Raw genomic sequence first — 25,016 nt, forward strand, 5'->3', positions numbered from 1 at the left:
GAGCTGCCAGCAAAGCACAGAATGAATTCTAGTGGAGAGATGAGAAGCAAAGAGATGTGCATAGCTAGAGTAACTGGCTGTGAAGAGAATAGAAAAGCAAAGAGCTGAAGTATCTCTGAGATTTGGTAACTAAATAAATACAGGGAAGGAATCAAAGATTATTCTGGCTTAGAGGACTAGAAAAGTGGTGATTACAAGAGGCAAATGAGAAACATGAGAAAGGAAATTAATTTGTTAGTCAAGAAGAACAAATTTATGAGGTAAAATTGTTTTTTAAATCAACTTTTAGAATTCTTTCTTGAATTGATGCAAGACGTGATTGCAATGAACTATTCAAATACATTTTGGAATATCTAGGCACAAGAAATCACTAATTTTATCAGTTATCATTCACATATATATATATATATATATATGAAGTAATTTTTCTGTTGTTTTCTTAAATAATTTACACATGCTAGTTTCTATATAGAAGATTATCTATTGCCCAGGAAAATTCCCCATTAGGTTAAATAAGGAGAAATGCAAAGGCCTGACTTTGGTTCAACATTCAACCGTAAAGCAGAAGATAAGAAACTTAGTAGCACATATAAGAATGATTTAAAGGTTTTAGTGGATTAAAAATTTGAAATGAGTCAGGATCACAGTGACAAAAACAAAAGTTAACTCAATCAAAGTCTGCCTATTTTAATAAAAGCAGAATGTCAAAACGAGGAAAATTTCTCACTTAGCCTATCTGTACAACATTGTTTTAGTCCTAGGGCTGTTCTTTAGGGATAAACAAAGAAATGATAAATGTCCAGGGAAGATGATTAAAATGGTGACAGCCCTGGAAACCATATTAACATGCAAAAAGGTAAAGTAGTAAGAATGTTTAGCATGGAAGAACAGAAAGCTTCTGGTTTGCAGTTATCTTCAAATGGAATGGGCTGTTGTGAAGGGAGATAGAACAAATTATTAATGAAGGTATTCAAAGAGAGGCCCAATGACCTCTTGTGGGTTTTTTTTTTTTTAAATTCAGAGATTTACTGAGTGCTACAGGTATACTACTGTGTTTCCCCAAAAATAAGACCGAGTCTTATATTAATTTTTGCTCCAAAAGAAGCATTAGGGCTTATGTACAAGGGATGTCATCCTGAAAAATCATGCTAGGGCTTATTTTCCGGTTACGTCTTATTTTCGGGGAAATACGGTATTAGGCAATGTCGTAAAATACAGAACTGAATAAGACAGAAATTCCCACCTTTACCTTCTAGTGGAGAAGATAAACAAAGTAAAATACCTGGTATGTTAGATGTTGAGAAGTACTATTGAAAAAAGACAATGCAATTATTTTAAAAACCATACTAGTATAGCTAACTAGTGAGAAAGTGGAAAAGCTGTTATTTCACACAGTATTTAGGAAAAGTCGTCTGATAACGTGGATGGGGAATGGAAATCTGAAAGAAGCAATGGAGAGTTGTAGGAGTATCTACAGGAATTGCAGTGCAAGCAGAAAGAACAGCATATATGACGTCCAAAGGCAGAGTATGTCTGGTGTGTTGGGTTCAAAACACAAATAGAGATAAATGTGGTCAGAACAGAGTGAAAGAGAGAAAAATAGATGAGGACAGAAAGATAACAGAACATAAAATCATGCAACATCTTGTAAGCTAAGGTAAATACATTTGCTAGTTTGAGTGAGTTGGACCTGTAGGGGATTTTAAGCACAGGAGACAAAGGAAAGAGCAGAAGCCAGTCAGCAAGGAGAGTACTGCAGTAACCTAGAGGGGACACGCACGACAGTGGCTTGTACCAGAGTAGTAGTAACAAGTGCTCAGATTCCAGCTGTGTTTTCAAAATATAGCCATAAGGATTTGCTGATAAGATCGAATGTAGGGTATTAGAGATCAAGAGTCCAGGATAATTCCAAAATATTCTGAGCTGAGCAACTAGAAACGATGGAATTGCTGAGACATAAGATTACTTTAAAAATATTCAAATAGTCATAGGTTATGAGTATCAGTATCACCTGGGAACTTGTTACAAATGCAGGATACCTCAGGCACCACCCCAGACCTAGCGAATAAGAATCTGCATTTTATCAAGATCATTCATACATATGTTAAAGTCTAAGAAACACTGCTTTAGACAACTTCCCAGTTTAGTTGATTGTGGAGTCAGACTGTGCTCCTGTATGATTCAGTGCAATTCTTTATTTGGGGAAAGTCATTCTATACCCTCTCCCCCATTATCCTAAATATCTGAGAATAAAACAAATATTTAAGTTGGAGTTAATTCAATGTGATACAATGGTCAATTTGCAAATTAATAATATTTTAAAAAACTAGGTTTTCAGAAGATGTAATATACCATCCTTTTATGCTGCTAAGTAATTTATATCCCATTGGATAGTTTATGCTATTTTCACATTTCCTCCCTTAAGATTAAACTTACAATATTTAAATATTAATGTTATAATTTATGTTTTACAATAAATAGTGTCTTCTCTATTTTAACTCATGCAATGAAGTACATAAGTAATAGTTTATTACAAGAAGCTAAGAGACTTCAATCAAGTTATAGACTGACTGGTCTTATATGTTAGAAATCGGCTTAAAAAAACTCTGTGTTCCAAATATATACAAGTTGTGTGCTTCTTCTGGAACATAGAACACATTAACTGTTTCCGTATCTACTTCCGTATTACAAGTTTACTCATTTAAAATGATGGGGTCTTAGCATTTCACTAGATGAAAGTCACAAGTTTCAATTCAACAATTTGTGACTTGTTCATGTTTATCTATTCTCTCTGCCTGCACTCCACTTTTTTTTTTTTGCACTCCACTTTTTAATGGAGAATGCAGAGTTTTTAATACCGGTTTTGCTTTGCACTTGTAGTAATAGGGACATAGGAATACAATACAGGCTCGTGGTTTTAGCCAGTAATTGATGGTCAATAAAAGACTTAAGAAATAAGCTGTGGGTGGCCAGAACTATCCTTCCTGTGGGTTTCCCGAAGTTAGATATAACCCAATTTCATGATTAACTATTTATGACTCTATGATACGTCATATTCTACCTGGACTACTTTCTACTAGTAAGTTCTATAAACTAATTATCTATAAGTCAAATCTAATTCTTTTAATTTTGGTTTACCTCAAATAAATTTCAAAGAATGGATATTCATTCTAGATTTTAAGTAAACTGTTTATTTTTCAGATGACTTTAATTAACAAATTTCACTCTTTAATATTTCTTCCCAGGTTCTACCTTTCCAAGCTAAAATATCTTTTAACTCTGTTATACCTAATATAATGATCTTGAAGTACTTCTGTCTTCCATGTTGAGCTTTCCTATTGCCTCTGTTATGTATTGGAAATACTATTACAAATATGTTCATGAAGCAGTTTGGGAAGAATGAATGACCCAATCTTAAAATTTTATTTATCATAAAAGCCATCAACTTTTAGAATGTGGAATGAAAGAAAGCATTGATACAAAAGTTTTCAGGAACCTAAAACTCATTTTCCCACACAAACCCTGGAATACACGGACATCAGAGTCCCAGGCCAGCCATTACAGTGTGTTCAAGTAACAGTAGTGCATAAGACAGTTCAGTTCTCCAAAACAGTGCTGTCCAATAGGGAATTGTTCTTCCAACCACTTGAAATGTAGCTAATGCAAGTGAAGAACTCTATTTTTATGTAAGTTTTAATTAAGTAGTCCAATGTGGCTACTGGCTACTGTACTAGACAGTGCAGCTCTAGGATATAACCACCACCCTCTATAAAAGAAAGTTGCTTCAAGTTATACGAGTGATACCTAACACTTTAGTAGTTGCCAGGGTGCTTCAAGGAATCTGAGAAAGGACCAAAGATTCCTGGTAATAGAAACTAAACTTTTTAGCTTTGGCTGGCTCCATTTGAAATTCCTATCCTTCTTCCCTTACCTCCAATTTTTTCCTCTTTCAAAGTCTGTTTCCTTTCATCTACTACGAAACAGGACTCCTTTCCTTTCCAGTTCGCTTCAAACTTCCTCTTCTTGTTTCCTCCTGTCCTTCAAGCAAACCTACAGTATCTAAAGATATCAACATCCTAGTTAGGACTACAAAAGTTAGAGTCCGACAGACCTAGTTTCAAATCCCAGCTCCATTGCTATGCAATAAATGGCTGTTATTAATACCACTGTTAACAATAGAAAAATAGGGACAAGTAATAAAATTGTTGTTTGCCCTAAATAAAAGTGAAAGACAAAGGCAAACACAGGACTTAAAAAACAGAAATCAACATTTCTGATTAACTGATCAAATCTAGTAATATTTTGTCAAAAGGGTACAATCAAATCCTTTGGGTACAAAGAAAGAAGAGGGACATATGGCCATGAGGAAGTTTAATTATATTTCCTATCCCCTTCCCAAACCCAATCCTGCCATTACAGACTCTATGCACAAGAACACTGATATGCTATCAGGAGCCAGAGTTGAATGAAAGGAATATTGCGAAAAAGTAAGGCCTGTCACTATGTTGGTAACACCTAAGCAGAGGACAAGGCACATTTCATGAAGATGCTAAATACTATACTGATTTGTGTGGCTAAAGTCTTTAGAGAACCCACAGTGACTCTCAGAACCTCTCATAGTCTATTCTTCTTTATCCTTTATTTCCAATCTTCTATTAAAGATAAACCAGTCCCCAAATTCAACCCTCTGTCCAAAAAAATCAATTAAAAAAGATGCGACACTCAGTAAGGTACTCTGAGTGGTGTATTGCAGTGATTAATGACTGGGGCACTGGTGTTAGGCAAACCTGTGCTTATGACATAGTCAAGCAATAGGAAGTATTCGAATGTTAACCATTACTGTTAATGCCGGGTCTTCCATCCCAACCCCAGTCTTAAACAAAACCAGTAAGTGCTCCCAATTATCTACTCAAAAATTTGATTCTACTTGTAAAAATGTTATTTCCTCTTGGAGAAACCATAAACAGGCTATTTTTTATTGATGTCTAGGGAGGGATACTATCTACTAGTACAGGCCAGTGGTTAAAAAAGCTGGCCGTTTTTTATAAATAAAGTTCTGTTGAAGCACAGCCACGCTCATTCCTTTACACATTGCCTATGGCTACTTTTGTGCTACAATGACAAAGTTGAATAATTGTGACAGAAACCATATACTCTGCAAAGCCTAAAAATAATCACAATCTGGCCCCAAAAAGTTTGCCAACCCTATTAAAGACTATAGAAGATTGCCTAATTTGGAGATGTGGTTCAGTCTCTCATTTACAAAGGGCCTCTCCAGCTTTCTTAAGTATAGGCATCTATCCACATTTGTATTCAACCTGTACTCGGGCACAGTTTGAGTCAATAGTTCTGCAATGTAGTCCCTGATTGTCTTTAAAATCCCCAAAAGGGTATGTGATTTTGTTGATTTATCTACATTTATTTTATCAATCTAGCTTAAATAAACTGTCATGAATATTTGCTCTACTGCCTATAACTTGTTTACTTCAGAGTAAGGTTAAGGCAATTAACTCCTTCAGCTTGGAAGTTATTTCCTTTCCAGCTTCTTTGCTACATAAATCAACTGACTCCTGCTTCTGCTATGTCACTGTTCATTTTTTAATCCCTTGCAGAATACTTCCAAAGTTTTTTTTTCTTACCTGATTTCCACCATATAACGATTTTGTAAGACTTCTTTGCTTCAAGTGGCCTATTCTGACACATTTTTGTTTAGAATATCCTTCACCTACGTGTTTCATATTGGAACTTTAATACTACCCTGTTTCCCCAAAAATAAGACCTAGCCAGACAGTCAGCTCTAATGCGTCTTCTGGAGCAAAACTTCATGTAAGACCTAGTCTTATTTTACTATAATGTAAGACCTGGTCTTAAGGTCTTATATAAATTAATATGACCGGGTCATATTAATTTTTGCTCCAAAAGATGCATTAGAGCTGATTGTCCGGCTCGGTCTGATTTTCGGGGCAACACGGTAGTACTCTTCAGGATAGAGACAGGGATGTTCCTTTAGCACAGGTTTGACATAAACGCTGAGTTCAAATCAACTAGTCTGTCACTAGTTGTGTGACAGTAACCTCTTTGAAGGCTGTTTCCTCATCTATAAAATGGAGATAACAGTAGTAACCACTTCAGTCAATTGTAAAGGTTAAACTACATAATCACAAAATCCACTTAAAGTGCTTAGCACAAAAGAAGTACTCAACAACTAGCATACATGTACACACGAAAACCTCCCCACCTCAAATGGATTTTAGATATATCATGATAAATCTGTATGACTCTAAGAATAGATTTTCATTATTCAAAAAAACCCTCTTGTATTGCAAAAAATATCAATATAGAAAAAGCTGAATAAAGTTTCACAAAATGCAAATTGTCAAATAGTTTTTCAAACAGATCTTACAGTATAAACATAAATAAGTTCTTCATTCTACAGTTATAATATTTATCAAGATTCTGGTTTATCTGCAAATAAAAATGTTGAACCAAGACACAAGATCTGGGACTGGAAGTAAATAGTCCTAGGATTTTTGTATCCTATTTTATACTTTACACAGTTATAGGGGATGAAACACTTAAATGGTTGTAACATGTGGCAATTCTAGGGGGAAATAAGTCATGGTTAAGTGAAACTACAATATCCTAGGTGGCAGCTAAGAATGTCATTTAAAGTATTTAGTAAATATACAAATATTTGTAAGCCTTTCTGCCCTTAACATTCTTCAGGTTGAGCAGTCAAGGAATCAGTTTTCCATCAAACTATTCTGGGGAGGGAATTATGAAAATTAGTCCTATTTCATTTCACTTTCACTCAGCTGCTCCTGTTACTTAACTTAGGTCCAGAAGAAAACAGAATAGGGAAAGTATAAAGAATGACTTATTACAGAGGGCAGCTGGATGTGAGAACAATTTATATAGAATGTAAGACATTTTGACAGAGTAACTACGCCTTCACACATGAAGACACACGTAAGTACTGAAGGCCAACAATTACGAAAACATTTTGTTCAGTGAGGGAGAAGCACAAGAAGTCACTTTCAGCATATAGGCAAAAAAAATTTAAAACAAAGTAAGGAGAATTAGAATTAGAAAATGTATCCGAACATGTAGACTGGTCATATCACCTAAGAAGGCAATTTAGAAAAAGATACGATATTTAAACATCCCAGAAATTCAACAACTACTAGAATTTAAATTATTTCCTAAACTAAAGATCTTAAGTATCCTTAACCAGTCATCACTTTTTTCTTTTTTCAAATAGGCCCTACACCAGACTCCCCACATTTCTACAGCCTGTCTCTAATTTATTTATTCATTCAATAAATATTTAGTCAGTTCTCACAATTTTCTAAGTACCACTAGGCCTTAAGCACTGACATATCTGACAAAAACCAAAATCAGCAATTATATCCCTGCACATGCAGTAATGGAGGTAAGAACAAAACATTACAAAAGCACACAATGAGAACCAAATTCTTTCAACATTTGTGCTTGTAAAAGTAGGCTTCCCAACTGAGAACAGATGGATTAAAAATGTATTTTTCTAACCCCCTGACCATTATAGCATTTCCATCCTTAAAGGACTCAGAAGTGGATTGTCAATTTTAACATAATAGTTATGATTTTAATTTTCAAAACCAAAGGATACATGCAAATTAGAGCACAAAGGTCAGCTGATGCTCTGGCCATTTGAGACTTCCTCTATGAAAATGACCATTAGGTAAATATAAGAGATACACTGTGCTGACTCCACGTCATGAAAGGCTTATGCCCAGAAAAAGCTTTTCAGACTGAAAGTATCTCTTCTTTTTCTTCAAATTTTATGAAATAGTATGTTTTCACACAATTATCTCAGTATAATTACCTGAACACCATGAATTAAAAAAAATAACATAGGTCTTTAATAAACAAAATGTCCCTTTCAATGCACCAATTTCGCTCTACTCATGATCACAGTAGTTACATATTTTTTCCACATCATATTTTTCAGTTAAAATAAAATTCTTAATGAGGAGAAACAGTAAATTCAGTATCTATTTATAAAAACAGGAACAGAATTTTTACTACCAATAGTTTTAATTACACCCAACTTTATAACTACCAATCAATAGTAAAACTGAAATGGATATGAAACTCAGAAGACTTTCAATTTTTTTCATGGAATCATTTACATGCCACTAGGGTCTGAGTATTTATTATCCCCCCCATTCATATGTTGAAATCCTAACCTTTAAAAGTGATGGTATTTCCTTTGTTGCATTAATTTTTTCTACTGTCTTTTTGTTCTCTATTTATCATTTAGTTCTGCTTCGATTTTTATTATTTCCTTCCTTCTACTGACTTTGGGTTTCACTTGTTCTTCTTTTTCTAGTTCTTTAAGGTGTAACATGAGGTGATTATCTGGGATTTTTCTTTTCTTGAGATAGGCCTGTAATGACATAAATTTCCGGCTTATTATTGCTTTTGTTGCATCCTAATAATTTTGATAGGATGTATTTTCATTCTCATTTGTTTCTATGGTACCTTCTGGATCTCTCGCTCCTCTTATTTCTTCTTTGACCTAGTCCGTTCTTCAAAAGTATGTTGTTTAAATTTGTGGTTTTTCCTGCTTTCTTTCTGCAGTTGATATCCAATTTCAAAGCCTTGTGATCATAGAATATGATTGGCATGATTTCAATCTTGTTAAATTTGCTGAGACTAGTTTTATGTCCCAATATATGATCTATCCTTGAGAATGTTCCGTGTACACTAGAAAATAATATATAGTGTGATGTTCTAGGATGAAGTGCTCTATTAGTCAATTATGTCCATTTCATCTAGTGTGTCATTTAGGGTGGATATTTCTTTACTTATTTTCTGTTTGGATGACCTATCCATAGCTATCAATGATGTTTTTAGGTCCCCTACTATAATTTTAACATAATAGTTATGGATAGGAAAATGTTTTGGTCATTTTCTCCCTTTAGTTCTGTCAGTAGTTGCTTTGTATACTTCGGGAATGCAGATTGGTGCAGCCGCTATGGAAGGCAGTGTGGAGGTTCCTCCAAAAACTAAGAACAGACTTCATATGATCTCTAAAATTCTTGCGTACAGTGGTTGCAATAGTGAGTGAATTCCAAGAGTCCACTAATAATTAAGCATGTCACCTCATACTATGCTCCATGATGACCAGTAACCTAACTATTGAAACATTTTCAAAAGGTTATTTTAAATAAGAATAAAACATTTCCACAGTGAAAGGCAAGCCAAAATCCTCAGGCAGAAAACAGAGATTAAACTATTAAAAATAGTTTTTCAAATGTAATATAATCATGGAAAATTAGAGTTCATGAAAACTGTGCTCTAAAAGAAATTTTCCCATTTCCTTCTATCAGGTTGGTGCAAAAGTAGTTGCGGTTTAAAAGGTTAAAAACTGCAAAAACAGCAATTATTTTTGCACTAACCTAATACATTTAACGTAGCAGTATTTCAACAGGGCTTACACTGTTACACATGGCAGGATCACATATATGTTGAAAAAACTGATAGAATATAATTGACAAACTATATTTAACTGTGAAATAAGGAGACTTAAGTTGCCATTACATTCTAAAATAGAAAATAAATGAGACTGGGGAGTTCCAGTTCTGGGTTATATAGAGTAAGCACATTTCATCCTGTTACTCTCAAACTATAAAGCCTAGACAGAATAAATGAAGCAGCTAATTGAAAATTCGAAAGTAAATAATAGCAGGTGGATTGGGGAAGAGCCCAAAATCTGATATATTATCAAACTGGCAGTGAGTTTCTTTTTTTCCCATCCAGTTGTACCCCTAGTTTGGACTTAATGGAGCCTGAAACCATTGGTAACAACAGAGAGCAAAAACTCTACGAAAACCTCTCTAGTTCTGTCCTAGGAGTGGGAAAGGGGTCTCTTAACGCTCAGAAAAAAGTGAGGGAAATCTCTCTTTTTCCCCCCCTCTGTTTTTCATCCCCCACGTCCCTTTCCCCAAGCAATCATGTAGTGGTGACACCTACAACAGTGGCAGCATCAGGGCCAGCAGCAGCCTTAGCTCTGAGGGAGAGGAGCCATCCTCACTAACTGAAGGAACTCTGGCCTACTCTCATTGATTTTTCTCCTGTTTTTCTGTCACGGGGCTCTCCCTGCAATTGTGCCAAGTGTACACCACAGTGGAGTATATGAAGACCAAGCTTTCTAGCTAAATGACAGAAAAGGAGCCCCAAGAATCTAGAAAATGCCATGGATATAACAGAAAAGAGCTTGAGAAAATAACCTATAAATTGTTTATGAACTCCTAGTTCACCCCTGAGCTTCACATATATAAATTTAACCATAGCAGCATACCATAGACTCTGAAAACTAAAATATAGGATAAACCCCCATGCAGGTCACAGATTGGCTACTGGGTAGTGCTCATATGAAACAAAAAATCCAAATAGTACTGCAAAAAATTTGAAAACAGAACTAAAAACTACAACTTACAGAAAGCTGGTTGGAGCTGTGGCCTAAACTCAACTGCCTGCTAAAACAAAAATATCCACATTCTCCACAGCATTTAAAAAAGACACTGAGTTTTATGACTTAGTGTTCAAAATGTCCAAAACAATCCAAAATTACTTGGCATAGAGAGAACAAGAAAAATCTCAAACTCGTGTGGGAAAATATAACCAATAGAACCAACAAGACACAGATATTAGAGCACTGGGTGAACTACCTGACAAAGATTTTTAAAGCAGGTATAAAAATGCTCCAACAAGTAAGAACAAATAGTCCTGAAACAAATGGAAAGCTAGAAAATCAGAGCAAAGAAACAAATGATATAAAGAACCACCAAATAGGAATTTTATGTGTGGGACATACCAAAACCCTAACATTCATGTCAAGAACACAAGAAGGAGAGGAAAATGAGTGCAATGGGAGGAGAAAGAGGAGGAGGAGTAGAAAGAAACAAGAATAATAATGGCTTGAAACATCCCAAACTTGGTGAAAAACATAAACTTCTAGATTGAAGAAGCTCACAAACCCCAAACAAGGTACTTCCAACGAAATTCATGGGTAGACATATCACAATCAAACTGTTGAAAATTACAAAGGAAAATCTTGCAAGCAAACTGAAAAAAACAATGCATTACTTATGAGGGGAAGGTGAATTAATGATCTGAACAACTATTGATTTCTCATCAGAAAGTATGCACGAAGAAGGAAGTGGAACAACATTCTTAAGTGCTAAAATGGAAAAGACTGTAAACCTAGAATCCACCATCTAGCAAAATTATCCTTAAGGAGTAAATGTGAAATAGAAGAACATTCTCAGTTGAAAAACAGTAAGATTAGTTGCGAGCTCTAAAAGAACTGCTAAATGAAGTTCTTTAGTCAGAGGAAATGGAACACGAGGAATAATGGAAGAGCAACAGAAGTAGTAAATATCTGAGTAAATATAATTAACTATTCTCCTCTTGAATTCTTTAAAATATGTTTGGCACTTAAAAGCCAGTATTATAACTTTCTAGTAAGCCTTCCAATATATGTAGATGTAGCAGAAGACAATTACAACATAAATGGGTAAGGGAAAAGAGACCTACATGGTGGTATGGTTTTTCCACATTTCTCTTGCAGTGGTAAAATACTGATTTTAAGACAAATTAAAATATAAGTATAATATATAAGGATTATATATAAGGATATAAGGATCCTAGAGCAACCACTAAAAATGTATATACAGGCAAAAATAATAAATTTAAATAGAATACTAAAAATATGTTCAAATAACCCAAAGAAAGAGGTTACAGAAGAATAAAAACAGAGGGAACAAACAGAAAATAAAATGGCAAACCAAAACCCAAATATATCAGTAGTTAAAATATGTGAGACGCAGTGAAAGCATTATAGCATTAAAGAGCTTATATCAGAAGAGGTCTCAAATCAGTGACCTAAACTTCTACCTTAAGAAACTAGAAAAAAGCAAAACATATATAAAGCAGGCAGAAGGAAGGAAATAGAGAAAGCAAAAATCAATGAAATTAAAAACAGAAAAAGAGAGAAAAATCAATGAAACCAAAAGCTCTTTCTTTGAACAGATCAATAAAACGTAAACCTCTAGCAAGACTGATTAAGTAGATAGAATAGCACTGAATAGCCCTAGTACTATTTAAATAAATTGAATTTGAAGTTAAAAGAGTTCCAAAAAAGAAATCTCCAGGCCCAGATAATTTCCCTGATGAATTTTACTAAACACTGAAAGAAGAAATAACACAAGTTCAACACAATCTCTTCCAGAAAATGGAAGATAAATACTTTCCAACTCATTTTATGAGTCCAGCATTACCATGGTACCAAAACCAGATGAAGATAGTACAAGGAACAAATTGCTACACTAGATTTTATAAAAATAAACTAGTACAAACTGACTGGTAATACAAAATGACAGTTACAGAATTAAATCATGGGGATGTAATGTACAGCATAGGGAATTAGTCAATAATTCGTAATAACTTAGTCAATAATTAGTCAATAGTTCGTAATAACTTTGGGGTGACATGTTATTAGACTTAGAGTGATCACAATGTAAGGTATATAAACGTCTAGTTACTATGTTATACACTTGAAACTAATATAATATTGTATGTAAACTATAATAAAAAATTTTTAAACCTATGGTATTCATCCATACGATGGAATATCATTTAGCCATGAAAAGGAATGGACTAGTGTTTCACTCAACAACTTGGATGAATTTAAAAAGCAATATACTGAGTGAAAGAAGCCAGTCTCAAAGTTCCATACTACTCAACTGCATTCATATGACATTCTCAAAAGGTCAAAACTGGTGATGAACTATTATCAGTGGTTGCCTGGGTTAGGGGAAGGTTTGATTACAAAGATAGCATAAGTGAGTTTTTTAGGGGTGACGGAACCATTCTAAACACTGATGCTGGTGGTGGTAACACAAATCTGTATATGTATTAAAGTTCACAGAACTACACACCCCAAAAAGGTCAATTTTACTGTATGTTAATGAAATTTAAAAATGTTTTTAAAAGACTAGTATCAGAGAACAATTATGGGCTAGAATATAAATTGTTAACGTTTTCAAAAAAGGTACTTTTTGACTGACAACTTCATAGTCTCCAGTCTTTCCAAAGGTTCTATACTATCACACACAGTGGCCACCCAAATTATACCACCAAAGATGAGACTGAAAGGAAAGGAGGTATTTGAATTTTCTATCTCTGGCTGCCGCATTTCTATAGCACTGAAAGGTCTGACAAACAACACATATCCATAGCCTGTGGAGATTATAGCCTTGAACATACGAGGTATGATCAAAAAATACAGTGAATGTTTAAATTTAAAAAAATTTATTACAGTAAAAGACACATTGCCATTAATCTCCCTCAAAATACCCCCCACACACACACTTTGAACACACGTATCCCATCGTTCTTGCCACTTTCAGAGGCAGTTCTGGAAGTCCTCTTTTGTGAGTGTCTTTAGTTACACTGTCGTGGCTGCCTCGATGTCCTGAATCGGTTAAAAATGTATTCCTTTCATGGTCATTTTGACTCTCTGGAAGAGCCAGAAGTCACACAGTGCCAGATCCAGTGAATAAGGAGGATGAGGACACACTGTAATATTTTTATTTGACAGAAATTGCCATACCAGAAGCCATGTGAGACACAGAGCATAGTCATGATGGAGGATGAAACCTCCATTTGCCTGTTTCATGTTAAGGCGTTGTTTGTGATTCGTGATTTACGGCATACTTTAAAACTCACCTTCTCTCAATCGTAGCTTACACCTGACTAGCTGCACCGAGTAAGTTGAAACCTGTCACACAGTTACTAAGGTTTGACGCGCCGCTTCCCATATTGAAGATCCCTGCCTTTCTGCTGGATGGCACTCGGCAGCAGCAGTCACCGTATTTGTTGATCACACCTCATATTTTGTTGCATCTCCCTCGTATTATTCATATGCTGATGTCTAAGTAACTGGACATGTACACCAGTTCCTAAAGAATATGGCCTAATGCACTACAGCTGTCCTATCTAAAACCTCTTCTACGATAAGGTTTTCAGGTGAATGATAGCTTACAAATTTTTTAAGTTATTAATATTTTATTCCCCATTAGAAAAGTAGTTTAAAGAAACAATTTTCTTGACAGGCCATCTAGACATACAAAATGTGCTGCAATCATATTCATGTTAACAGATTATGTATGATTTGTAAGCTGTTTCCCTAATCCCAGAGAATTTTCAAAGCAGTGTGGCTGTGGCTGCTGTCTTTAATATTTATATTTGTTTTTGTTCACTTTAAGCTGCTGAACTACTACTGTCAGGATATTGAGCCTGGCATTGGAATACAAGGCATGTTAAGATAGTATGCCCTTTCCTGGTACAAAAAGTGAGGTGGAGAAATCGGATACAAGATGAACAAGATAGCATATGCTAAGTACCAAATATGAGATACAGGCATTTTTCAAGATTTAGTTGGAATGAATTTATTTAGGACAGCAATAGAGATAAGGGCAAAAACATAATTATGAGCCAGAACGTAAAGGGACTTAAAGTTTAAGTCCAAGGTAGGACTTAAATTTTGTTTTGTATGAAGCAGAGAATCACTAAGGAAAAGTCCACCTCTCTTCCATTTATCGATTTTGAGAGTGGTTTCAAAGATGCTTAAATTGGAGGTTTTGAAGATAATGCAACAGCACAAAATGAGGGAAGAGAGGAAAGTATGGAAACTAGTTAGGAAAAAAACAGAAAGAACTCTGGGGAGCAATAAAGAAGGCCTGATTAGGACTAAGCTCCCCACGAGCAAAGACCACGTTTCATCCCCAGACCAAATAGGCACACAGGTATCAACAAACATACACCACAGGATTATGGGTAGGGAGAATGCCTACTTTATATCAGGCAATGACTAAATATTCATTTGCTCACTGAATCCTCAGAAAAGCACACCACAGTACATTTTAAAAACTAAAACATCACCAACATTGAACACTAGAACACTGCGTTAAAAAGGCTTGAAACTCACTCACTAAACAGAGCTAACCAAAGGACATGAAACATAGAGTTAGCTGCTTTTACCATTGGACTCAGGTAAATGTTACTTAGTTAAAATAGATGAGGAAATTGGGACACTGATTAAGTCACCTATAAAAGGTGATAATCAGTATATGGGACAACCAGAATTCAAAGCCAGGTGTAACTCCAAAGCCTATGTACAAAAAGTAAACTAATTTTTTATATTATTGTCAAAATTATATTACAAAGACTCCCCTAAAAGTATATCTGAGAACTCTAAGGATAAAAGGGAGAACAAGGAGGAAGATTAGTTTTATCACTAATAGAGATGTGAATCTCAAGAGGGTTTAAATGAAAAAAAGTTCAGAACATATTTGATCACCAACTGTCACTAAAAATTCTGGTATAATGACCTTTTATAAAAACAAATTAGTGTAATCTTTAAAAGAACATGTCTGTATATGCTATTCTGTCTACAAATGGTAGAGCCCAAGTCAGTGAGCAAGCTGTCCATTATAAGGATGGTGAGGGAGCCCAGCGTGAGGTACTGGAACTCAGGCAGAATGGTGAGATCCTCAGCATGAGGTATGAGAAATCTGAAGTCAGCCATGCATCCTGGCACAAGGTGTCAGAGCCTAAGTTGAGTGAAAATGTTATGCGACTCTCTGGAGGGAGCAGCAGTGGCGATGGAAAATAGCTACAGAGGATTGATCATATAAATAAATACACTAAGGATAATGGGAACCAAGTTTCTCCTTGTAAGAGAAGGGAGTTACAAATTTGGAAAAGGAGAAAACTTTAAACACTGTGGATTGAAAATTGGTACCAACTCATGGTTTTCTATATACAGATATATATTATCATTCAAATCTTAGTTTCTAAATACCTTTCTCCACAAACAAAAATTTTAAAAAAACAAGCAAACAAAAAACACACAAATACTCCTTTGAGAAATGGTTGATTCTAGGCTGTGGCAGGAAAAGTACAGGTAAGCCTGGAACATTTTCTTGTGTCAAAAAGTAAGGAAGTGCTAAAAGCAAGTTAAAAGAACACAGAAACTACCTTGAAAGGGCTTTTGCTGGCGAAAGCTGGGACAATTTGAGAAAAAAAGCAAGTCTGATAAGGAATGAATTTATGTAGTCTCAAAATAATTCCCCACACTTATTAATTACTAAGAGGGGGAAAAAAACTAAAAAAAAAAAAAAAAAAGAATAGAATTATGACCCAGCAATCCCTCTTCTGGGTATATACACACAAAATTTGAGAACATTTACATGAAGACGTATGTACCCCTATGTTCACTGAAGCATTATTCATGGTTGCCAAGGCATGGAAATAACCAAAGTGTCCTTCGATAGATGATTGGATACAGATGTGGTACATATACACAATGGAATATTACTCATAAGAAAAGATGAAATACTGCCATTTGAGAAAACATACATGGATCTTGAAAACATAATGCCAAGCAATGTGAGATGGAAAAAGTCGAGAACCATGATTTCAGTCATATGTGGGATATAAAACTAAAAGCAACAAACAAACAAAACAAAAACGCAAGACACAGACAACAGTGTAGTGGTTACCAGAGGGGAAGGGTAGGATGAGAGGTAGAAAAGCGTAAAGGAAGTAAAATATATGGTGATGGGAGGAGATTTGACTTTGGGTGGTGAACACACAGTACAACATACAGAGGATGCATTACAGAACTGTACACTTGAAACCTATGTAATTTTATTAACCAGTGTCATCTCCAATAACTTTAATAAAAAATAAAAAAAATAAAAAGAAGCTAGGGAGACTTCACTTTAATTAAGTGATCAAAGTACCTATCATCCGTAATGGTACAAATAGAAACTGTATGTCATCTGATAGGATACAATGAGAAAACAGCATTATTACTGTAAAAATCCTGCCAAAAAATGTACAAGCTGAATCCAACCACAAGGAAACATTAGGCAAACCCAAATTGAGACACATTTTACAACAAAATTACCTGTAATATTTTAAAGTTGTTAAGGTCATGAACATCAAGAAAAGACTGAGGGATTGTTCTAGGTTGAAGGAGTGTAAAAAGACTTTACAATTAGAAGCAACACAGAATTCTGAGCTGGGGATTCTTTTATTGCAAAGGAAATTACTATGGAAACTGGCAAAACTTGAATGAAGCCTGAGGGTTAGGTGGTAGTAATACAGCAATTTTAATTTCCTGATTTTGATATAGTTTATGTAACAAAGTTCTTGTCCAAATGCATCTGCAACTTACTCCCAAATGACTCAGGGGGGAAAAAGTTCTTTGCATTACACTTGGAACTTTTCTGCAAGTTTGAGATTGTTAAAACAAAGATTACCTACAATATTCACTTACAGCACCTAAAAGTAGCATACAAGCAAAATAGTACTCCTTTCAAAAAAATATGTTTCCACCTCTTGCTATTATAGTAGTCATCCCTTATTCGCGGGGGATACGTTCCAAGATTTCCCAGTGGATGCCTGATACCATGAATAGTACAGAACCCTATATATACATGTCTATATAGAGAGATACATATCCATATATAGACATGTATATATATTATGTTTTTCCCCCAATTCATATATACCTATGATAAAGTTTAATTTAAAAAGTAGGCACAGTAGATTAACAATAATTAATAAAGTAGAATTATAACAATATACTGTAATTCAAGTTATATAAATGTGGTCTCTCAACAAAGTAGCACGAATTTCTTCTTCACAATTTCATAGGTAGATCAGTTCTTACTGTACACCTTAGCATACAATTTTTTTTCCTTACTAAGTTGAGAACGTTCACATTTTCACTTAAAGGAAGCACTTTAGGGCTTCTCTTTGGCATATTCTTTGGCACATCCAAATTGCCAGCATCACTACTCTTGCACTTTGGGGCCATTAAGTAAAATAAGGGTTATTTGAATATAAGCACTGCAATAATGTGATTGATCTGATAACCAAAACGCTATTAAGTGATTAACATGCAGGCAGTATATACAGCGTGAATATGCTGGGATGATTAATGCATGTCCTAGAGAGGGATGGCATGAGATTCAAAACTTATGAATTGTTTACTTCTGGAATTTTCCATACTATTTTTGGACCACAGGTGACCAGCTGAAACCGCAGAAAGCAAAACCGTGGATAAGGGGGGACTGCTGTATAAGAAAAGACTGCTTTATTATTTATGGCATTTTTAATGACTTTTGATCTATATCTGCACTGTCCAATACAGTAACCACTATTCTGTTCCTCGGTCATATTTCAAGTGCTCAAAAGACAGCCACCAGTTGTTGTCAGCTACTGGATTGGGCAGTACAGATACAGAACACTTCCATCGCCACAGAAAGGTCCACTAGACAACACTGGTCTGGAGTTTGGGAGGCCAACTAATATGATGATGACTAGAGGCCAAAGAGTCAGATGGACTTGGGTATAGATTCTTAGGAAGTCATTTAAGTTCTCCAGAGCCTCATTCTGTAAAATGGAATGACATACTCAAGGCTACTGAAAAGATCAAGTAAAAATGTATGCAAAATGTCTAGAATAGAGCAGTTGGCACACAATGAATGTTTCATAAATATTAGGTCTCTTCCGTAACGTGGATGGATAATTTCTTAATCTTTGATCTCAGTACTTTTAAATTTAGTTAAGCAATTACAGGACCAACAGTTTGAAAAAACAAAAACAGCCTACTATCCTGTTTGTTCAAAAGGCCAAAGAGCTCCATGTTGTTAAATTCAAAGAAAAAAATCTTTTAGCTCTTAACCTTACTTAACTCTCATCAACACCTGATCCTACTGGCTCCTCTCCCCCTTGAAATACAGGCACACTTGAGAGATAATTGCGGTTTCAGTTCCAGACCACAGCAATAAAGTGAGGCACATTTTTGCTGGTGGACAATCTTTTCTTCAATTTGTAAAAAAACATAATTGTGAAACACAATATAGTGAAGCTCAATAAACTGAGGTATGCCTATATTCCTTTGGTTTCTGCAATACCACACTCATCTCCTACTTCTCTTGCACAGTATTCTTTGGGGGCTCATATTCCTCCAGCAATTTTTTTTTTAATGTTAGAGGCCATTATGATTCCAGTCTAGTGTCTCTTTTTTCTAAGTTATATACCCTTCCATAAGTAATTCCACCTATAGTTTCAACTACCTATGTGACTCCAAATTTCTATTTCCATACCACTATTCTGAATTTTGTAACTATATCTCTAATTGCTTACAGAAATTTCCACCTGAAAGTTGCAAAGGTACTTTCAAACCTTATGTAAGAATCAGTAGAATCATGGTCCTTATTTGGTACCATCATCAACTCAGCAGTTAACTCAGAAGTCATCTTTGAAATTTTTCTTACTTTCATTCCATCACCTGATACCTACTAATCCCAAATCCCCATTCACTGTTGCCCATCTCCACATTTCTCATCCTAATTGAAGCTGTTCTCATCTCCTCTGTACTACTACTGCAAAGCCTTAACTAATTTTCCCACATCCACTCTTAATGCCTTTCCTCCCCCTCAATACACATCACCACAATACTAGTTCTGCCTTCTGGAACTATCAAAATTAAGTCTAATTTGGCTTCTAAATGACATTTTAAACAGTAAGATAGTTATACCACTCTCCTTTTAGCTAAGCATGAGTTCCTTCTATAGTCTGACAAATCTGTTTAAAAGTCACATTGTCATATTCTCCTTTAAAAATGTGGACCCCTGAACTAAACATAATGCATGGATTTAAGTAACTTGGTAGTTTATGCAAAAGACTGAAACTTGCATAGTCTAAAATTTCAAACCCCAATTACTATTAATGTTTTAAAAATGTTTCCAGCTGAAAGCAGTTAATCATTTAAATGTATATTAATACCTACTATGTATCACACATTATTCAGGTGTTTGGGGACAAAACAGTAACCAAAACTGACAAATCCTATTCTCATAGAACTTACATTAGAGTGATGAGAAAATACAATAAACTTGCGGGTAAATTATACAGTGCGTTGGAAAGTGATAAGTGTTATGGAGAAATATCTGGCTTAAAAGGATTAGGAAATGTGGAAGGAGGGCCTGCTCTTTTCCACAGAGTAGTCAGAGAAAACCTCGGTAGCAGAGAAGTGTGGCTGGAGAAAGAGGGAGGTAATGAAGTCAGAAAGAAAGTAGAGGCTCCAAACACTCAAGGGCACTCAGATGGCTCAGTTGGTTCAGCACCAGCTCTGAACAACAGGGCTGCCTGTTCGATTCCCGCATGGGATGGTGGGCTGCGCCCCCGGCACAGTGGATTGAAAACAGCCACTGGACTTGGAGCTGAGCTTCGCCCTCCACAACTGGGTTGAAGAATAATGACTTGGAGCTGATGGGCCCTGGAGAAACACAGTTCCCCAATATTCCCCAATTAAAAAAACAAAACAAACACACTCAGGGGCAGCCAGTTAGCTCAGGTGGTTAGGAGTGAGTGCGAGTAACACCAGGGTTGCCGGTTCGATTCCCTGCATGGGCCAGTGTGAACTGCGCCCTCCACAACTAGATTGAAAAAGACTAATTGACTTGGAGCTGATGAGTCCTGCAAAAACACACTTAAAATAAATAAAAGGTGTTTTCTTTTCTTTTTTTTAAATACTCAGAGCCTGGTAGACCATAGTAAGGGCTATGAATTTTACCATGACTGAGAAGAGAACCACTTGAGAAGTGACACGCTCTGACAGATTTTAACAGGATCACTCTGGCTGTTGAATGTTAAAAGACTACAGGTGAACAAAGGTCATGGTGAGACTTTTTAGGAAGCTATTTTGCAAGTGAGAGAGGATGGTGGTGTTTTCCCATTTTATATTGAGTTTTTATGCCCCTAAATACTAGGAATTAACAAGGCCACAGCTTAAAAAAAAAAAAAAAGACAATGCAAAGATGAGTCTTGGGAATAGCAACAGAATAATACCGGGTATTTTAACTCTGGGCTCTACTCAGTGCTACTAAGTTATCACCACTCAGACGCAAGATAAGGTGCCGGGCTATAAATTTATTCTTTGGGACAGAGGATATGATTAAGAATTTAGGTTTTAAGCTTGTTTATTTCACTGGGCAAAGTAAGTTAAGATCCAATTTACATCACTAAAAGACAAGGACAAAGGATGGGAGAGCTTGCTAAAAGGAAGTTACAATGAATCATTCTAGGGCTGACTTTGTATTATTTATGCCTGCCACTCTTTGGTTGGCTTTTACATTTCTCACTGATGTACCTAAAAGTTCAGTATTAAGTTAAAGAGTAGTATACTAGTACACACTTTTATTTATTACTAAAAGATGCTACTGATGAGGAATCAACATCATCCTGTAACAGCGCTGATTCATCCTCTCTCTGCTAATTAACAGCACAGCTTTTCAAGAAAAGGGAGTGACCCCTGAAGAGTTTCAGTCTTAACCCATCGACCCCATTACCACCACGGAAAGACAAACAAAAAAGTTCCCCTTAATTTTTTTTTCCCTGACACATATTTCAGGCAAAATATTTAGGAATAATTTTTCATTTTCTTTTACAGTTTTCTTCCCCCTTAACATACTGAAGAATGTCTTTACAGCATGAGTACACTTAGATTAAATAAATATCCAAATCTTACCCCACCCAAATCTCAAAATATACTCAAATTCTCAGGCAAAAAAGTCACTATCTGAATGTAAAACTGAATGATTATTAATATACTTCAAGCACCAAAAAATATTACAGTGCACAAATGTAGTAACAAGAATTGCTACTTAAAAAAAACACCATGTTGCATAAACACAAATTCAAATTACCTGTGATATAATAGGATAAAACAAAAAAAGTCAAAGACAATTTCAAAATTTCATTTCTGCTGCCCAGTAAGGTAAAAACATCAGCAACAAAAAACAAAAGTCCCACAAACTTTTTACTGCAGTTCTTAAATAGCAAAACAAAGTGAGATGATGAAGCCAACTGCTAAAGAAACAGGAAAGAGAAAGTAATGGTCTGGAAAGAGACGTGATTACAAATCAAACTTTCAATACAATTACCAGTAAAGTACAGAAATCAGTTACTTAAGGCCGTTTTGCCTTCAATGTTTTGTTACTAAGCTAAGGTACTCATATACATGAATTAACTTTTAAAACAAGAAAAATACATTTTTAATACGCTTCTTCGAAAATTCCGTGAAAAATGCCCAAACTGGGAAAATTTACCATCAGCATCTCCTAGCCAAAGCAGTTTGCTCAGTTTTGTTTAAATATCTCAGCTCACGGGCACTAACTAGCATGACAAAGATGTTAAAATGTAATCCAAAATGAATGAAAAACGCTCCACCCGTAGACACTACGTGATACGGGACAGAAACGTACTGGGGGTATGTTACAATTCAATACTTGAATCTGTGGACGTTTTAATCAACTTCCCTAAGTCTGGCGTTTGGTTTTAAAACAATTTTTCAAAACGTGTGGAAGTGACCCGGCCGCCAGCCAGCGATCGGAATGTCTCTAATGGCTCAACACGCCCCGTCGGGCCGAGGAGAGGCCACGGATTCAGCTAAGGTTAGTACTCCCGGGCCTTTTGTTGTCAGGCCGGGAAACGGGTAGAAAAACTGGGGGTGGGAGAAGAGAGTGAAATGCGGGGCGTCGGGTAAGCGCGGTGCCTGCAGGCGAGCGCCGGCTCTTCCCACTCGCGCACTTTGTGAGAGGTCACGGCGCAGTAAAGTTCGGTTTCACAGGCGGGCATGGACGCAATTGACAAAAGCCGAGTCTCCCAAGTGAGGCGGACGCCGGGGTCGGGAGCTCCCGGAAGCCCAGCCGGACACGTTTCCACCGCGGGGCGGGGGTGCCTGTGCGGGGACGCCTCCGCCGTGGAGCCTCCTTGCTCAAAACCCCCACTGCCGACCCGGCACTCGGGCGGGGACAGGACTCGCCCGCTGAGGCGACGGGAGACGGGTAGGCCACAAGGAGGAAGTGGGACGGGGGGCCGACCGTGGGACGGCGGCCGCGGCCGGAGCGAGGCCTCCCTCGCGGGGCAGCGAGACGGGCGGGGGCTCCTCCCCGCCGCAGCTTCCCCCGCCGGGAAAGGCAGCTGCAACTTTCCTCCGAGCGCAGGACGCCGCCTGGGCCGCGCGAGGTTCCAAAACTTTGTCCGCCCTCCCGCCGGCCCGGGCCCGTCCTCCGCTCCGCGCTGGCCCGTAGCCGCCACCTCGCGCCGACAGCTGCGCAAGCCCAGCCACCCGCGGTCGGCCCGTGTTTACCTCAGGCCGAGGTCCAGGAGCTCGTTCCGGCGGCGGCGGCCCCACTGCAGGTCCCTAGGTCCCCGTCACGCCGCCTCCAAGTTCCCCAACAAGGACTCCTTCGGCTGCTTGGAGATGTTCCGGGGGGCCGCTGGGGCGCCGGCTGTGCCGGCCGGGTCGGGAGGCGGCCGCAGTGAGGGGAGCGGACCCGGGCTGCGCTGCTCCGCGCGGCTTGCGCCACCACTGCTCCCCCTCCCCCCGCCTTGTCTGGCCTCCTCCCTCTCTCCTCTCCCCCTCCCTCCCTCCCTTCGCTCCGCTCAGCCGCGCCGCCACTGTCGACACGCTACGGTGACGACGGCGGCAGCGGAACCCGCCGCACTCCCCCTGCTCGCTGGCTCTGGCCCTGCGTGCACGGCTGCAGCGCTCGACGAGACCGCAGGGGGGCGCTGGCAAACCACTGTTTGCGACGGAGGAACGTGGCGGGCGGAGTCACGTCACGCGGCTCAAGAGCGGGAGGGAGAAAGGCGGCGAGTGGCAAGGGCTTCTGGGAAACATTCTCCCTGCCCCGCCCTCCCCCACCGCACACACTATATGGCCTGTGCGCATGCGCCGTGCCTGTAGCGCTGGAGTAGGCGCCTGTGGGGCGGCTGTTTGGATAAGTTGGTGAGGACAATGCAGGAGGCTCTTGTGCGCCTCCTGCACGTGAGGGGCTTTGCGCAGCATTTGCTATCCTGTCTTTATGGTAATCTGATTTTGAAAAGAGTGTTAATGTGAACCTGTTGCTTGGCGGGGGATTGAGTTTTCACCCAGCAGCGTCGCCCACCTGAAATGCATCCTGCGGGGAGATGGACGTGCCCGTAACTTCTGTAAGCCCTCCTCTTTCTTCCCTCCCGCTGGGCATTTAAACAACGCCCGATAGTAACAAGTGATTATTCATTCAGTAATTTGTCGGAGCCTGCGATGGGGAACGTGTGCCCTTGTCTAGTCCTTCCCTGGGGGGTTGTCCGATCTTTTGTTTTACCTCAGAAATACCTCTGCATGCTTTTTAAAAGTCACCGACTCTTTAAACTCGTACTTTCCCTTCTGGACACTTCCTTCAAGCTCCTGGCTGCTCGGGCCGTCGGTGCCCCCCGCCGCCCCGCCGCCCCGTTACCGGGCGGCCCTTTCGTCCCCCCAGGCAAGGCCACGTGCCAGCGCCCAGCGCCCAGGAGATGGGTCCGCCCCCGGGCTGTCCCCACCCGCCTGGGCTTCCCCGCCCCCCGCCGCCAGCCTCGCCACGCCCGCCTTTGCCTGCCTTCCGTCCTCGCCCGCCCCGCCTGTGCGCGGGGCTCTCCCTGCTACCCTGAGCCCTGCCCACCAGGACTTCCTCCCCACCTTCTCGACCCGCCAACTGGTGCCCTCTTTGCCACACTCGCCCAGACGAGGCTGGTTGCCGTGTCCCCTGCTCCCCGCACGGTGAGGTCGTTTCTCTGGCACCCTCATCCTGTGCGTGGCGTGTGGTCTGCACAGAGTCTGTGTCGCACGGTGAGCACAGGGACACTGTCTCATCCCTTGCCTAACAGCTGCTGGCTCGGTGCCTGCCAATAAAGACTTGGTAAATAATTGCTAAAGGAATGGATGCATGGCAGCCGGCCTTTCTAGTTCAAAGCCTTCGGAGCTTTACAGTGCGTAGTTTTTGATAGGAAGTTTGGGAATTAAATGGCCACTAATTAAATGTGTTTGGGATATTTGAAGGAACAAAGATCTGGATGAGTTA

At 38.4% G+C, this 25,016-nt stretch overlaps 1 protein-coding gene across 2 annotated transcripts in view; it reads right to left on the minus strand.

The window, feature by feature from the left end:
• SCAF11 (SR-related CTD associated factor 11) overlaps positions 1-23,682 on the minus strand; it is a 61,141-nt gene extending 37,459 nt beyond the window's left edge. For both annotated transcript variants that reach the window (XM_081061168.1, XM_081061167.1), the window contains exon 1: positions 23,282-23,682. The gene's annotated coding sequence lies outside the window, so the exon portion shown is untranslated. The remainder of the gene's footprint in view (positions 1-23,281) is intronic.
• Between the last annotated feature and the right edge of the window lie 1,334 nt (positions 23,683-25,016).

The sequence above is a fragment of the Rhinolophus hipposideros genome (genome assembly GCF_964194185.1).
Source record: "Rhinolophus hipposideros genome assembly, chromosome: 9".
Taxonomy (NCBI): Eukaryota; Metazoa; Chordata; class Mammalia; order Chiroptera; family Rhinolophidae; genus Rhinolophus; species Rhinolophus hipposideros.